This window comes from Phoxinus phoxinus, assembly GCF_949152265.1.
Source record: "Phoxinus phoxinus genome assembly, chromosome: 22".
Lineage (NCBI taxonomy): Eukaryota > Metazoa > Chordata > Actinopteri > Cypriniformes > Leuciscidae > Phoxinus > Phoxinus phoxinus.
Genome location: NC_136897.1, coordinates 480001 through 495000, shown reverse-complemented (window position 1 = coordinate 495000; position 15000 = coordinate 480001). Strand labels below are relative to the sequence as shown.

General features: G+C 47.9%; 1 protein-coding gene across 1 annotated transcript in view; it reads right to left on the bottom strand.

The window, feature by feature from the left end:
- dusp7 (dual specificity phosphatase 7) overlaps nucleotides 1–15000 on the bottom strand; it is a 52434-nt gene that overhangs the window by 24471 nt on the left and 12963 nt on the right. The window contains exon 3 of the mRNA XM_079596751.1: nucleotides 14503–15000. This exon is cut by the window's right edge and continues 2570 nt beyond it. The gene's annotated coding sequence lies outside the window, so the exon portion shown is untranslated. The remainder of the gene's footprint in view (nucleotides 1–14502) is intronic.

The following is a 15000-nucleotide window of genomic DNA, read 5'->3' as shown; positions in this document are numbered from 1 at the left end:
AAGTATAGCTGAACAAGCAAGAAGTTCTAATGTCATGATTGCATGTTCTGGGTGTGGAAGTGTCTGAGGAGTAGACGTGTTCTCCCAAAACAATCCGTTTCTTCCTATAAACCCCACATTTCCGTTGGCATCGGACAGCATTTGTTTACTAACCGTTTCGTGACTGCAATCGCTTTTGAAAGATCAAAAGAAAGGGCTACACCGGTTCATGAAGACTACGCTGGCGAGATCAGCACTTTACATGTCGATCTCAGAGATCCTTTCGAATGTTTGGCAACCAAAGCTAGATCACACTCAGCCCACAGTCAGATCACGATCTCCGGTAATCTCCAGTCTCTGCCGAGACTCACCAACAGCTTGAAGAGCGGCGTGTAATGAGGGTCTCAGACCTCCAGAGCCTCAGGCGGAGACAAAAATATCCTAATTCTACCCCGAGTCTCTCGAGGGCCACTACACTTTCCCAGCTTGTGGACGATGTTCCTGGATCTCCAGTGTTAAACAGGACAGAGCTCCCCGTAGCCTCACACCTAAACCAGCGCCTTCCAGAGGCCGAGACCTTTCCAGTGAAGGACCTGCTCATCGTGAATCCAGCCAGAAGTGTGAGCTGCTGTGTGAAGGACACACGTATCTTTGAGGATTACTGAAACTGAGGCTTTGAAAGTTGCGGTGAGGGTAAAGATGTGATGTCGTCACTACAAACGCGGACTCGAGCCTGTGCTTCTGCAAATCACACTTCCAGACCCTGAGAAGAGGTGACTGGCTTCTGTTTCAGGAGAACGACTCCATCCAGAGCTCGGGTCTTCCTGTGTGCCTGTCTGTTCTCCTGGCCGCTCCGGTGTTCCCTGAGGAACTATTGGATCACTCTGTGTGTTCTCTGAAGACTGCTCGTTGTTTGTTCACGTCCTGGTCCTGCGCTGGATTCCTGATCTGGGTTGCCCATTGAGTCTGGCCTAGGCTCAGTCTGTTCCCAGGACTACTTATACTTCTGACCCTGTTTATCTACTCTCACTTGTGCTTCTACAATAAATGTTCATTATCACTCGCTATTGAATCCTTCGTTATTCCAGCGTGACAACTATTGCATGGAATGAATCAATTTATTCTTCAGCAGACGCACTTATCCAAAGGAGTTTGATGAAGATAGATGCCAATATGCCACTTGTATATGACCACCAGTTAGCATTCTGCTTCTGTTCACCCATTAAAGTTCCCACACCGCCAGACATATTCAAGCATCTCACGCTAGATGGTTTCCACACTGGTGTCCCAGTTGAACATGTTGTGTCTGCCAGTGCATGTCATCTTCAAACACGAGACTTCACAGCTTTGACGTAAGGTTTGGGTTGTCAGCGTCTCTGTGCTCGTGTGGATGGAGGAGTGTGTGGGTCAAAGCTATAAGAGCTCAGCTGTTCTTCAGGACATCGCTCTAAATCTGGCCAATTAACACCTGCCAACACACGTCTGACTGGTGCGTCGAGCTGGAGATGTGCTGGGATATTAATAGTGCCTCAGAAGCACAACCAGGGCTGTGTGCGGTTTACATGGACACTTTAATCAGCGTCATCCAGTCCTCTTATATGATGCCAGCGGGACGGAAACTGCGTGAGGATCAGTAACATGCTGACCGATTCAAATCAAAGCATTCAAACAGTATAGTAAAAAAAAGACCTGTTGTGACCTGTGCATTTTATGATATATACAGTTCAGGAGTTCCACTCACTTCCATGGCCACCGGTGTATAAATCCAGCAGTATATGCAGACGCTTCTACACACATCTGTGAAAGAACGGGTCGCTCAGGAGCTCAGCGAACTCTAGCGTGGGACCGTGATCGGTTCCTCCTGTGCAATCAATCCATTCGTGAAATTTCCTCACTGCTAAATATTCCACGGTCAACTTTTAGCGGTATTATAACAAAGTGGAAGCAAGTGTAAAGTTTGGTGGAGGGGGATTATGGTGTGGGGTTGTTTGGTGGAGGGGGGATTATGGTGTGGGGTTGTTTGGTGGAGGGGGGGTTATGGTGTGGGGTTGTTTGGTGGAGGGGGGGATTATGGTGTGGGGTTGTTTGGTGGAGGGGGGATTATGGTGTGGGGTTGTTTGGTGGAGGGGGGGTTATGGTGTGGGGTTGTTTGGTGGAGGGGGGGATTATGGTGTGGGGTTGTTTGGTGGAGGGGGGGATTATGGTGTGGGGTTGTTGGGTGGAGGGGGATTATGGTGTGGGGTTGTTTGGTGGAGGGGGGGATTATGGTGTGGGGTTGTTGGGTGGAGGGGGATTATGGTGTGGGGTTGTTTGGTGGAGGGGGGGTTATGGTGTGGGGTTGTTGGGTGGAGGGGGGGATTATGGTGTGGGGTTGTTTGGTGGAGGGGGATTATGGTGTGGGGTTGTTTGGTGGAGGGGGATTATGGTGTGGGGTTGTTTGGTGGAGGGGGGATTATGGTGTGGGGTTGTTTGGTGGAGGGGGGGATTATGGTGTGGGGTTGTTGGGTGGAGGGGGATTATGGTGTGGGGTTGTTTGGTGGAGGGGGGGGGGATTATGGTGTGGGGTTGTTTGGTGGAGGGGGGGGGGTTATGGTGTGGGGTTGTTTGGTGGAGGGGGGGATTATGGTTATGGTGTGGGGTTGTTTGGTGGAGGGGGGGGTTATGGTGTGGGGTTGTTGGGTGGAGGGGGATTATGGTGTGGGGTTGTTTGGTGGAGGGGGGATTATGGTGTGGGGTTGTTTGGTGGAGGGGGGGGATTATGGTGTGGGGTTGTTTGGTGGAGGGGGGATTATGGTGTGGGGTTGTTTGGTGGAGGGGGGATTATGGTGTGGGGTTGTTTGGTGGAGGGGGGGATTATGGTGTGGGGTTGTTGGGTGGAGGGGGGATTATGGTGTGGGGTTGTTTGGTGGAGGGGGGATTATGGTGTGGGGTTGTTGGGTGGAGGGGGGATTATGGTGTGGGGTTGTTGGGTGGAGGGGGGGATTATGGCGTGGGGTTGTTTGGTGGAGGGGGGATTATGGCGTGGGGTTGTTTGGTGGAGGAGGGGGATTATGGCGTGGGGTTGTTTGGTGGAGGGGGGATTATGGCGTGGGTTTGTTTGGTGGAGGGGGGATTATGGTGTGGTGTTGTTGGGTGGAGGGAGGGATTATGGTGTGGGGTTGTTGGGTGGAGGGGGGGATTATGGTGTGGGGTTGTTGGGTGGAGGGGGGGATTATGGCGTGGGGTTGTTTGGTGGAGGGGGGATTATGGTGTGGTGTTGTTTGGTGGAGGGGGGGATTATGGCGTGGGGTTGTTTGGTGGAGGGGGGATTATGGTGTGGTGTTGTTGGGTGGAGGGGGGGATTATGGCGTGGGGTTGTTTGGTGGAGGGGGGGATTATGGCGTGGGGTTGTTTGGTGGAGGGGGGATTATGGTGTGGGGTTGTTTGGTGGAGGGGGGATTATGGTGTGGTGTTGTTGGGTGGAGGGGGGATTATGGTGTGGGGTTGTTGGGTGGAGGGGGGGATTATGGCGTGGGGTTGTTTGGTGGAGGGGGGATTATGGCGTGGGGTTGTTTGGTGGAGGGGGGGATTATGGCGTGGGGTTGTTTGGTGGAGGGGGGGGATTATGGCGTGGGGTTGTTTGGTGGAGGGGGGACTATGGTATGGGGTTGTTTGGTGGAGGGGGGACTATGGTGTGGGGTTGTTTGGTGGAGGGGGGATTTGGCGTGGGGTTGTTTGGTGGAGGGGGGATTATGGCGTGGGGTTGTTTGGTGGAAGGGGGGATTATGGCGTGGGGTTGTTTGGTGGAGGGGGGGGGATTATGGCGTGGGGTTGTTTGGTGGAGGGGGGATTATGGTGTGGGGTTGTTGGGTGGAGGGGGATTATGGTGTGGGGTTGTTTGGTGGAGGGGGGGGGGGATTATGGCGTGGGGTTGTTGGGTGGAGGGGGGATTATGGCGTGGGGTTGTTTGGTGGAGGGGGGATTATGGCGTGGGGTTGTTGGGTGGAGGGGGGATTATGGTGTGGGGTTGTTTGGTGGAGGGGGGATTATGGTGTGGTGTTTGGTGGAGGGGGGATTATGGTGTGGGGTTGTTGGGTGGAGGGGGGGATTATGGTGTGGGGTTGTTGGGTGGAGGGGGGGATTATGGCGTGGGGTTGTTTGGTGGAGGGGGGATTATGGCGTGGGGTTGTTTGGTGGAGGGGGGGATTATGGCGTGGGGTTGTTTGGTGGAGGGGGGGGATTATGGCGTGGGGTTGTTTGGTGGAGGGGGGACTATGGTATGGGGTTGTTTGGTGGAGGGGGGACTATGGTGTGGGGTTGTTTGGTGGAGGGGGGATTTGGCGTGGGGTTGTTTGGTGGAGGGGGGATTATGGCGTGGGGTTGTTTGGTGGAGGGGGGGATTATGGCGTGGGGTTGTTTGGTGGAGGGGGGGGGATTATGGCGTGGGGTTGTTTGGTGGAGGGGGGATTATGGTGTGGGGTTGTTGGGTGGAGGGGGATTATGGTGTGGGGTTGTTTGGTGGAGGGGGGGGGGATTATGGCGTGGGGTTGTTGGGTGGAGGGGGGATTATGGCGTGGGGTTGTTTGGTGGAGGGGGGATTATGGCGTGGGGTTGTTGGGTGGAGGGGGGATTATGGTGTGGGGTTGTTTGGTGGAGGGGGGATTATGGTGTGGTGTTTGGTGGAGGGGGGATTATGGTGTGGGGTTGTTGGGTGGAGGGGGGGATTATGGTGTGGGGTTGTTGGGTGGAGGGGGGGATTATGGCGTGGGGTTGTTTGGTGGAGGGGGGATTATGGTGTGGTGTTGTTGGGTGGAGGGGGGGATTATGGCGTGGGGTTGTTTGGTGGAGGGGGGATTATGGTGTGGTGTTGTTGGGTGGAGGGGGGGATTATGGCGTGGGGTTGTTTGGTGGAGGGGGGGATTATGGCGTGGGGTTGTTTGGTGGAGGGGGGATTATGGTGTGGTGTTGTTGGGTGGAGGGGGGATTATGGTGTGGGGTTGTTGGGTGGAGGGGGGGATTATGGCGTGGGGTTGTTTGGTGGAGGGGGGATTATGGTGTGGGGTTGTTTGGTGGAGGGGGGATTATGGTGTGGTGTTGTTTGGTGGAGGGGGGATTATGGTGTGGTGTTGTTGGGTGGAGGGGGGGATTATGGTGTGGGGTTGTTGGGTGGAGGGGGGGATTATGGCGTGGGGTTGTTTGGTGGAGGGGGGATTATGGTGTGGGGTTGTTTGGTGGAGGGGGGATTATGGTGTGGTGTTGTTTGGTGGAGGGGGGATTATGGTGTGGTGTTGTTGGGTGGAGGGGGGGATTATGGCGTGGGGTTGTTTGGTGGAGGGGGGATTATGGTGTGGTGTTGTTGGGTGGAGGGGGGGATTATGGCGTGGGGTTGTTTGGTCGAGGGGGGGATTATGGTGTGGGGTTGTTTGGTGGAGGGGGGTTATGGTGTGGGGTTGTTTGGTGGAGGGGGGGGGGATTATGGCGTGGGGTTGTTGGGTGGAGGGGGGATTATGGCGTGGGGTTGTTTGGTGGAGGGGGGATTATGGCGTGGGGTTGTTTGGTGGAGGGGGGATTATGGTGTGGTGTTGTTGGGTGGAGGGGGGATTATGGTGTGGGGTTGTTGGGTGGAGGGGGATTATGGTAAGTAAGTAAGTAAGTAAGTAAAATTTATTTATAAAGCACTTTTCACAGATAAAATCACAAAGTGCTGTACAATAGAATAGATAAAACAAATAATATAAAATATACAAATGTAAAATTAAAGTGACACTAGTGAAAACCCATCAACCAAAAGCCTTCATAATCAAACATGTTTTCAGATCCTTTTTAAAAGAGACAACAGAGTCTGCCAGACGCATGGACAAGGGCAGGGCGTTCCACAGTCTGGGAGCAACAGACTGAAAAGACAGATCCCCTCGGGTCTTATAACGAGTCTTAGGGACTGTAAGCAGGTTCTGGTCAGAGGACCGGAGACTGCGGCCGCAGGAATACGGCTTCAAAAGGTCCAGGATGTACTGTGGGGCCTGACCATTTAAGGCTCTGAAAGTGAGCACTAAAATTTTAAAATCAATCCTGAAGTTTACAGGGAGCCAATGGAGAGCCGACAAGACTGGAGTTATATGAGACCTTCGAGGGGCACCTGTTAATAGTCTAGCAGCAGAATTCGGAACAATTTGCAATTTGTTCAGAGCAGACTTATTCATATAGGTGTAAACAGAGTTGCAGTAGTCGAGTCTTGTTGATATAAAAGCGTGAATTATCATTTCCAGATCCTTTTTTGACAACATTTTACGGATTTTAGAGATGTTCCTAAGATGATAAAAACAATTTCGGACGAGCTGTTTTGAGTGTGTCTCCAAAGACATGGCCTGGTCAAACACAACCCACAGGTTTCTGATGCTGGATTTGACAGAGGAGCCCAGAGAGCCAAGATGCTGTTGGATCAACGGGATCTTATGATCTGGCGCAAAAATCAGCGTTTCAGTCTTGTTCGAATTTATCTGCAAGTAGTTAGTGGCCAGCCAATCTTTAATGGAGGACACACACTCTAGGAACAAAGATAAACGATGGAACTCAGCATCATTAAAAGAACAGTACAACTGGACATCGTCAGCATAGAAGTGATATGATACATCCTTGAAACAACCGATAATTTGACCTAGTGGCAAAATGTACAGTAAAAACAAAATAGGACCCAAAACAGACCCTTGTGCCACTCCGCAGGACAAATTAGACACATCAGACTGTACATTGTTTACAGCAACTTTAAAGGTTCTGTCATGAATATAGGAAGAGAACCACTGAAGGACAGATCCTGATAATCCCATCTCATTATGAAGCCGATTGATCAGTATACTGTGATCCACGGTGTCAAAAGCAGAAGTCAAATCAAGAAGTACAAGTACAGTGTAGCGGCCAGAGTCTGCTGCCATCATCACATCACTAGAGACTCTTATAAGGGCTGTTTCAGTGGAGTGTGATTTCCTAAAACCAGACTGAAAAGTATCAAACAAGTGTGGTGTTGTTTGGTGGAGGGGGGATTATGGTGTGGGGTTGTTGGGTGGAGGGGGGGGGGGATTATGGCGTGGGGTTGTTTGGTGGAGGGGGGATTATGGTGTGGTGTTGTTGGGGTGGAGGGGGGATTATGGCGTGGGTTTGTTTGGTGGAGGGGGGATTATGGCGTGGGGTTGTTTGGTGGAGGGGGGATTATGGTGTGGTGTTGTTGGGGTGGAGGGGGGATTATGGCGTGGGTTTGTTTGGTGGAGGGGGGATTACGGTGTGGTGTTGTTGGGTGGAGGGGGGGATTATGGCGTGGGGTTGTTTGGTGGAGGGGGGATTATGGCGTGGGGTTGTTTGGTGGAGGGGGGATTATGGCGTGGGGTTGTTGGGTGGAGGGGGGGGATTATGGTGTGGGGTTGTTTGGTGGAGGGGGGATTATGGTGTGGGGTTGTTTGGTGGAGGGGGGATTATGGCGTGGGGTTGTTGGGTGGAGGGGGGATTATGGTGTGGGGTTGTTGGGTGGAGGGGGGGGATTATGGTGTGGGGTTGTTTGGTGGAGGGGGGATTATGGCGTGGGGTTGTTGGGTGGAGGGGGGATTATGGTGTGGGGTTGTTGGGTGGAGGGGGGATTATGGTGTGGGGTTGTTGGGTGGAGGGGGGGGATTATGGCGTGGGGTTGTTGGGTGGAGGGGGGATTATGGTGTGGGGTTGTTGGGTGGAGGCGGACTATGGCGTGTTTTTTTCCAGGACTCGGTCCCTCAGTTCCAGTGAAAGTAAATCTTAATGCTTCAACAAACCAAGACATTTTTGTCAATTTCATGCTCCCAACTTTGTGTGAAGAGTGTGTGGATGTTCCTGTTCCAGCGTGACTGGAGCGATTAAACCCTACGGATTAAGAATGGGATGTCATTAAAATTCATGTGCATGTAAAGGCAGGTGTCCCAAAACTTTTGTCAATATAGTGTATAAGTCTGTGTACAGTATACAAATCTGTTAATTTAATTATCTTTGTTTTAGAACGAGGAAGAGCTGTGAAGAACGAGGAAGAGCTGTGAAGAACGAGGAAGAGCTGTGAAGAGCGAGGAAGAGCTGAGAAGAGCGAGGAAGAGCTGTGAAGAGCGAGGAAGAGCTGTGAAGAACGAGGAAGAGCTGAGAAGAGCGAGGAAGAGCTGTGAAGAGCGAGGAAGAGCTGTGAAGAACGAGGAAGAGCTGAGAAGAGCGAGGAAGAGCTGTGAAGAACGAGGAAGAGCTGTGAAGAACGAGGAAGAGCTGTGAAGAATGAGGAAGAGCTGTGAAGAGCGAGGAAGAGCTGTGAAGAACGAGGAAGAGCTGAGAAGAGCGAGGAAGAGCTGTGAAGAATGAGGAAGAGCTGTGAAGAGCGAGGAAGAGCTGTGAAGAATGAGGAAGAGCTGTGAAGAGCGAGGAAGAGCTGTGAAGAACGAGGAAGAGCTGAGAAGAGCGAGGAAGAGCTGTGAAGAACGAGGAAGAGCTGAGAAGAGCGAGGAAGAGCTGTGAAGAATGAGGAAGAGCTGTGAAGAGCGAGGAAGAGCTGTGAAGAACGAGGAAGAACGAGGAAGAGCTGTGAAGAACGAGGAAGAGCTGTGAAGAGCGAGGAAGAGCTGTGAAGAACGAGGAAGAGCTGTGAAGAACGAGGAAGAACGAGGAAGAGCTGTGAAGAACGAGGAAGAACGAGGAAGAGCTGTGAAGAACGAGGAAGAGCTGTGAAGAACGAGGAAGAGCTGTGAAGAGCGAGGAAGAGCTGTGAAGAACGAGGAAGAGCTGTGAAGAGCGAGGAAGAGCTGTGAAGAACGAGGAAGAACGAGGAAGAGCTGTGAAGAACGAGGAAGAGCTGTGAAGAGCGAGGAAGAGCTGTGAAGAACGAGGAAGAACGAGGAAGAGCTGTGAAGAACGAGGAAGAGCTGTGAAGAACGAGGAAGAGCTGTGAAGAGCGAGGAAGAGCTGTGAAGAACGAGGAAGAACGAGGAAGAGCTGTGAAGAACGAGGAAGAGCTGTGAAGAGCGAGGAAGAGCTGTGAAGAGCGAGGAAGAGCTGTGAAGAACGAGGAAGAGCTGTGAAGAGCGAGGAAGAGCTGTGAAGAACGAGGAAGAGCTGTGAAGAGCGAGGAAGAGCTGAGAAGAGCGAGGAAGAGCTGTGAAGAACGAGGAAGAGCTGTGAAGAACGAGGAAGAGCTGTGAAGAGCGAGGAAGAGCTGTGAAGAGCGAGGAAGAGCTGTGAAGAATGAGGAAGAGCTGTGAAGAACGAGGAAGAGCTGTGAAGAACGAGGAAGAACGAGGAAGAGCTGTGAAGAGCGAGGAAGAGCTGTGAAGAGCGAGGAAGAGCTGTGAAGAATGAGGAAGAGCTGTGAAGAACGAGGAAGAGCTGTGAAGAACGAGGAAGAACGAGGAAGAGCTGTGAAGAACGAGGAAGAGCTGTGAAGAACGAGGAAGAGCTGAGAAGAGCGAGGAAGAGCTGTGAAGAGCGAGGAAGAGCTGTGAAGAGCGAGGAAGAGCTGTGAAGAACGAGGAAGAGCTGTGAAGAACGAGGAAGAGCTGTGAAGAGCTGTGAAGAGCGAGGAATAGCTGTGAAGAGCGAGGAATAGCTGTGAAGAGCGAGGAAGAGCTGTGAAGAGCGAGGAAGAGCTGTGAAGAGCGAGGAAGAGCTGTGAAGAGCGAGGAATAGCTGTGAAGAGCGAGGAAGAGCTGTGAAGAATGAGGAAGAGCTGTGAAGAGCGAGGAATAGCTGTGAAGAGCGAGGAAGAGCTGTGAAGAGCGAGGAATAGCTGTGAAGAGCGAGGAAGAGCTGTGAAGAGCGAGGAAGAGCTGTGAAGAGCGAGGAAGAGCTGTGAAGAGCGAGGAATAGCTGTGAAGAGCGAGGAAGAGCTGTGAAGAATGAGGAAGAGCTGTGAAGAGCGAGGAATAGCTGTGAAGAGCGAGGAATAGCTGTGAAGAGCGAGGAATAGCTGTGAAGAGCGAGGAAGAGCTGTGAAGAGCGAGGAATAGCTGTGAAGAGCGAGGAAGAGCTGTGAAGAGCTGTGAAGAGCTGTGAAGAGCGAGGAAGAACTGTGAAGAGCGAGGAAGAGCTGTGAAGAACGAGGAATAGCTGTGAAGAACGAGGAATAGCTGTGAAGAACGAGGAAGAGCTGTGAAGAACGAGGAAGAGCTGTGAAGAACGAGGAAGAGCTGTGAAGAGCGAGGAAGAGCTGTGAAGAACGAGGAAGAACGAGGAAGAGCTGTGAAGAACGAGGAAGAGCTGTGAAGAACGAGGAAGAGCTGTGAAGAACGAGGAAGAGCTGTGAAGAACGAGGAAGAGCTGTGAAGAGCGAGGAAGAGCTGTGAAGAACGAGGAAGAACGAGGAAGAGCTGTGAAGAACGAGGAAGAACGAGGAAGAGCTGTGAAGAACGAGGAAGAGCTGTGAAGAACGAGGAAGAGCTGTGAAGAACGAGGAAGAGCTGTGAAGAACGAGGAAGAGCTGTGAAGAACGAGGAAGAGCTGTGAAGAGCGAGGAAGAGCTGTGAAGAGCGAGATTTGAGGTTATCAGTCGCAGAGCCGTCTCGGTTTATGATGAGTGAACGGTTAGTTAACCCGGTGTTCTCGCTGCAGCTTCAGATGTCAGTATTTTCGAGAGTAAGTCTCATTGAGTAGTTATTTCTGCAGTCTACATCAATCATGTTTTATAAATGCATTTAGCTTTAACTAGCACTGCTTTCCTGTGGTCTATTAGTGTGGTGTGAATGAAGCGTGTTCGCCTCTCACTGGACTCGCAGAGATAAGCAAGGCTGCATTCCAAACCGCATACTCAATGAGTAGGTACTTAATTTCAATAAGTACTTACTTAACGAGCGCTAAAAGAGTAGGTACTTTATAGCCAAATCTCGTTAAGTATGAATGCGAACCGGACATCTGCCATGTTGACGTTATCATGTGACCTACGACGCGTTATCACAAGTGCAACAACTTAAAAGATTTGAACGACACGTTTAATTCATCTATCTGTAAATATCTTGATATTGATTAAACTTGCTCATTTTATGGTCTTTTTAAAGAAACTGCTGCCCATTTATTTTGAGAATCCATTTAGGGTTGATTTAAGTTCTTATATTTAACCCTACTTGTGTGACCCACCGTTTTATCCTTAACGATATTATTTATTTTTATTACGAAATCCCAAAATTGTCATCTCTTGAATATGTTGTTAATTTCTTTATTTTATATCCAAACATTTTCATCCACAAGCAAAAGTGGCTTACCGTGACAAATACTGACCGATACTTAATTATATTACTTTTTACTGAAAAAAATCAATAAAACAAACAAAATGTAATGTATGTCATATGACATAGCTATGCATGAATACACTCTAGATGTGTATATTGTGAACATATCTACATTTTCATTCAAACAATTAATTAAATAATGATATTTGATTTACTGACAACAATGATAAATATTAATAAAGGAGTAAATGAATGAATGAAAGTCACCATCACACAATAAACAAATGCAAGTCAACACATGAAACAAAGCTTTATTCAAACTACAATCATGTATGTAGACTACAGGCACTGAACCACATCTACTGCCATCTCAACACAGCGGTTCCCATTCTGCGGCTTTATTCTGATGAACCAGCGGACCGCCAGAGGTGAGCCGTGCCGGAGGTTGTTGCGTGATGTGTTGTGCTTCACGATCTGAGGCCATAAGGGCCGGTGGAGTGATGGAGGGTCTCGTCCATGGCACGATCTTCAGCTCTGTGCTCCTCATCCTCAGTGCTCACACCAGCCTGCTGACATTTCAGATCCTACAAAAATGCACAAACATAACACAAAAGCAGTCATTTTAACAGCACAATGTCATTTGATTTCAGTATTATTTAGCAGACAAGAACGCTTTTTTCCACAAATGCCACCATCATCTTTCCTTGCAGGTCCTGCTCCACCACAACAGCTGAGCAGCAAATGCACAGAAATCAAGTATCAGAAAGGTGCTGTAATAGCTCTGTTTGAAATTACAATAATTAAAATAAACTACAACTTAATATTTAAATTATTATTCATTTCTGTAGTATACTCACTCAAAGCCTTTGATGACAGCCTTCAGCTTCATGAGCCTCTCTCCACCGGATAAACACACATCTGTTCTTCTGTCCCTGTAACATCCAGACAAGATTCACATAACCTCTGTGATTTATGAGCTCAACACTACATTTACATGTTGAGGTTGTTTTAACTTTTTATCCAACATACATGTTCCTCAATTTATCAACAGTACTAATGGACAAATAAAATAGATAACTTATGTTTAGTTACTTTATAGATATGTTCTACATAATAGCACACATATCACTCAGATGTATATTTCATGTTGTGATGTGCTCTTCTGCAATACTTATAAAAGATGTTCCTGTCAGATGTAAATAGACGTTTAAAATAAGCGTCTTTAAGATGTTTATGGTTTATGTAAATCCACGTTAGAGACGTAACTTACATGTCCTTACTGGAGCTCCTGTCAGCTAGAGCTAACGTTATACATAATAAAACGTGTTTTTACAGCCAAATCACAATCATACTATACTGTCTAACTCCTTTACACCTTCAACAGTTAAAACGTTTACTCTATAGTAGTTTAACACATGCAATTTTAACACAAGGAACCGTGTTTACTCACATTTGAAACCCCGCGCGTCGCTGATCTCCGTGATGTTTGATAATGACGTATCCCCTCGCGTGGCCTCCTGGGATAGAAGAGTATCCACCAGTTGAGCACTCAAAAATCTGGATGGAAGAAGTAAGCCATCCGGGAACTTCTCGCCTACTCTTTTATGAATACTGATGTTTCGAACGTACTGCTTCCTTCACGTACTGTTTTCGCCTACTATATAGTAGGAAAGTAGGCATATTGGAACGCACTTAAGTCCGAATCTCGCGATAATTAGTACGTCACCCAGGTAATTCTCGCCTACTCTTTTGGATTCATACATACTTTTTCGCTCGCCTACTCTTTTTCCCATACTAAATAGTAGGGAAGTATGCGGTTTGGAATGCAGCCCAAGTCTGTATAGATCAGACCAATAATTACAATACACAACTTCCTGTATCTGGGAGTGAAAAGGCAGCGGTTGCAAATGTAGATTTGTGTTTCATCAGCACAACAATAAAACCATAACAATGTTATTTCCCTGAGGAAACATGGAGCTGAACTGATCCCTCGAGCGCTCGTAAACTCAACCTGTATTTCTGAAAGGAAACAAACTCTTTTACACATGATAACAGTGATTATAAAATGATAATTCAGCACATGTGCACAAGCTGTGGTTAACTTACCTTCAGTAAACCAGTACCGTCAGGTTCATGTTCTGTTCTGGTTGAGTTTTATGTGTTCCTTAGTTGACCTATCTCCTATGTGTGCCGGTTACCATAGCAACCTATTGTGCACACCTGCTCCTTGTTAGTTCAAACAGCTGTTCTCTATCCTTCAAGTTCCTGCAGTCATTGTGAACCCAGGGTAAAGTATTCCCTTTCTCTTTGTTAACCGTCCCCTTCTAGTGAACAACTTAAACACTTCTTAAAGTTTTCCCAAATAATAATCACATCCTCTCTCTATGTCCTTCACTCCAATCAATCTCTAGCCGAGCTATTCCAAGATTTAGTTGCTGATTTTTAGGGACTATATCATGATAAGTAGTTTTAAATTATTTAATAAGCGTTGTTTTGTAAGTTTTCTTGAAAAGAAAATTATATTATGATCAGACAGCCCTGTCAAGAAATTAAACCGATTTAAAATGCAGGTTTATTAATAAACAATAGATCTCTAGTTGTAGAACGAGGGGATATTCTATAGGCTGTTCCCTTCCTTTCATTCCAATTCATATTAAAATCTCCCGTGGTAATTACTTTCTTTTTCAAATCACAAAGGTGTTTCAAATTGTCATAAAAATCCAACTTTGCTGAAGGTTTACGATACATACACATTAAAATGACATTTCAGCAGAAAGTGAGATATTCACACAAACACACTCAAACACACTTTATTTGGCCATTTCATTAATCACATTTAAGCGTAATTATTTATATTTTATCTTGGTTGTTTCAACCAATTTTCTAGCATTGCTTGCTAGTTAGCTAGCGCGACTTCGCCAGCTGTGAAGGTAGCATCTAATTAGTTCGGTAATGAATCGCTACCACCTTTATAGCAACTTTTATTTAATTTAATATTTGGGATATACTAACTTTTCATCATGAGACGTGTTGGCTGAGTTTGAGTGGTGAATGCTGCGCGTCGAGTTGTTCCAGAGCCAACGTAAGTTTCTGAAATATCGACCTCTTTTGAATTGTCAAGTTGTGCTAAAATAATTATCATGACGTCCATCATCAGATGAGTGATGTGGTTAGAGGTTAGAGCCGCTAAAGCCAGTGCTACTACCCATGCGAACATGAACACTAAGCTTTTCCCTCCAATAATATAGCCTGAAACTTATCTAAGTAATATACAGTACCTCGTTGTCACCCTGTCTGGAAAAGTACTTGGGTGTGTGTGTTATTTTATATTTACCGTTCAGTAATGCACTCGCTGCTGTGTGTCCCACAGAAGAGCATGGCGGCCGGCGTCTGTTGGGAACTATTGGCGCGAACATGAACCACGTGACAGTCTCTCTCTCTCTCTCTCTCTCTCTCTCTCTCTCTCTCTCTCTCTCTCTCTCTCTCTGCTTTATCCACAGGAACCCGGTGTGTGAGGAGGAGGAACGTGCTTATAAGCAACTATACAACTATAGTTGCGGACATTTAACATTCAACAATATTATTGATCTGCTGTACTTCGGTGGACGATGATGATGACGCAATTTTCTTCTAGAAACGTCTTGTATTGTGTTCATGTTATCTCCGTGAAGCTGCTTTGACACACTGTTGTAAGCGCTGTGTAAATAAAGCTGACTGGACTAGTCGTCACTCGTCACACACTCGCTTTAAACACTTCCACACACGCCAGCATGACGAAACTTAGTGTATTACTAGTTGCCATATCAACACTATATAGACAAAAAAAGCCAAA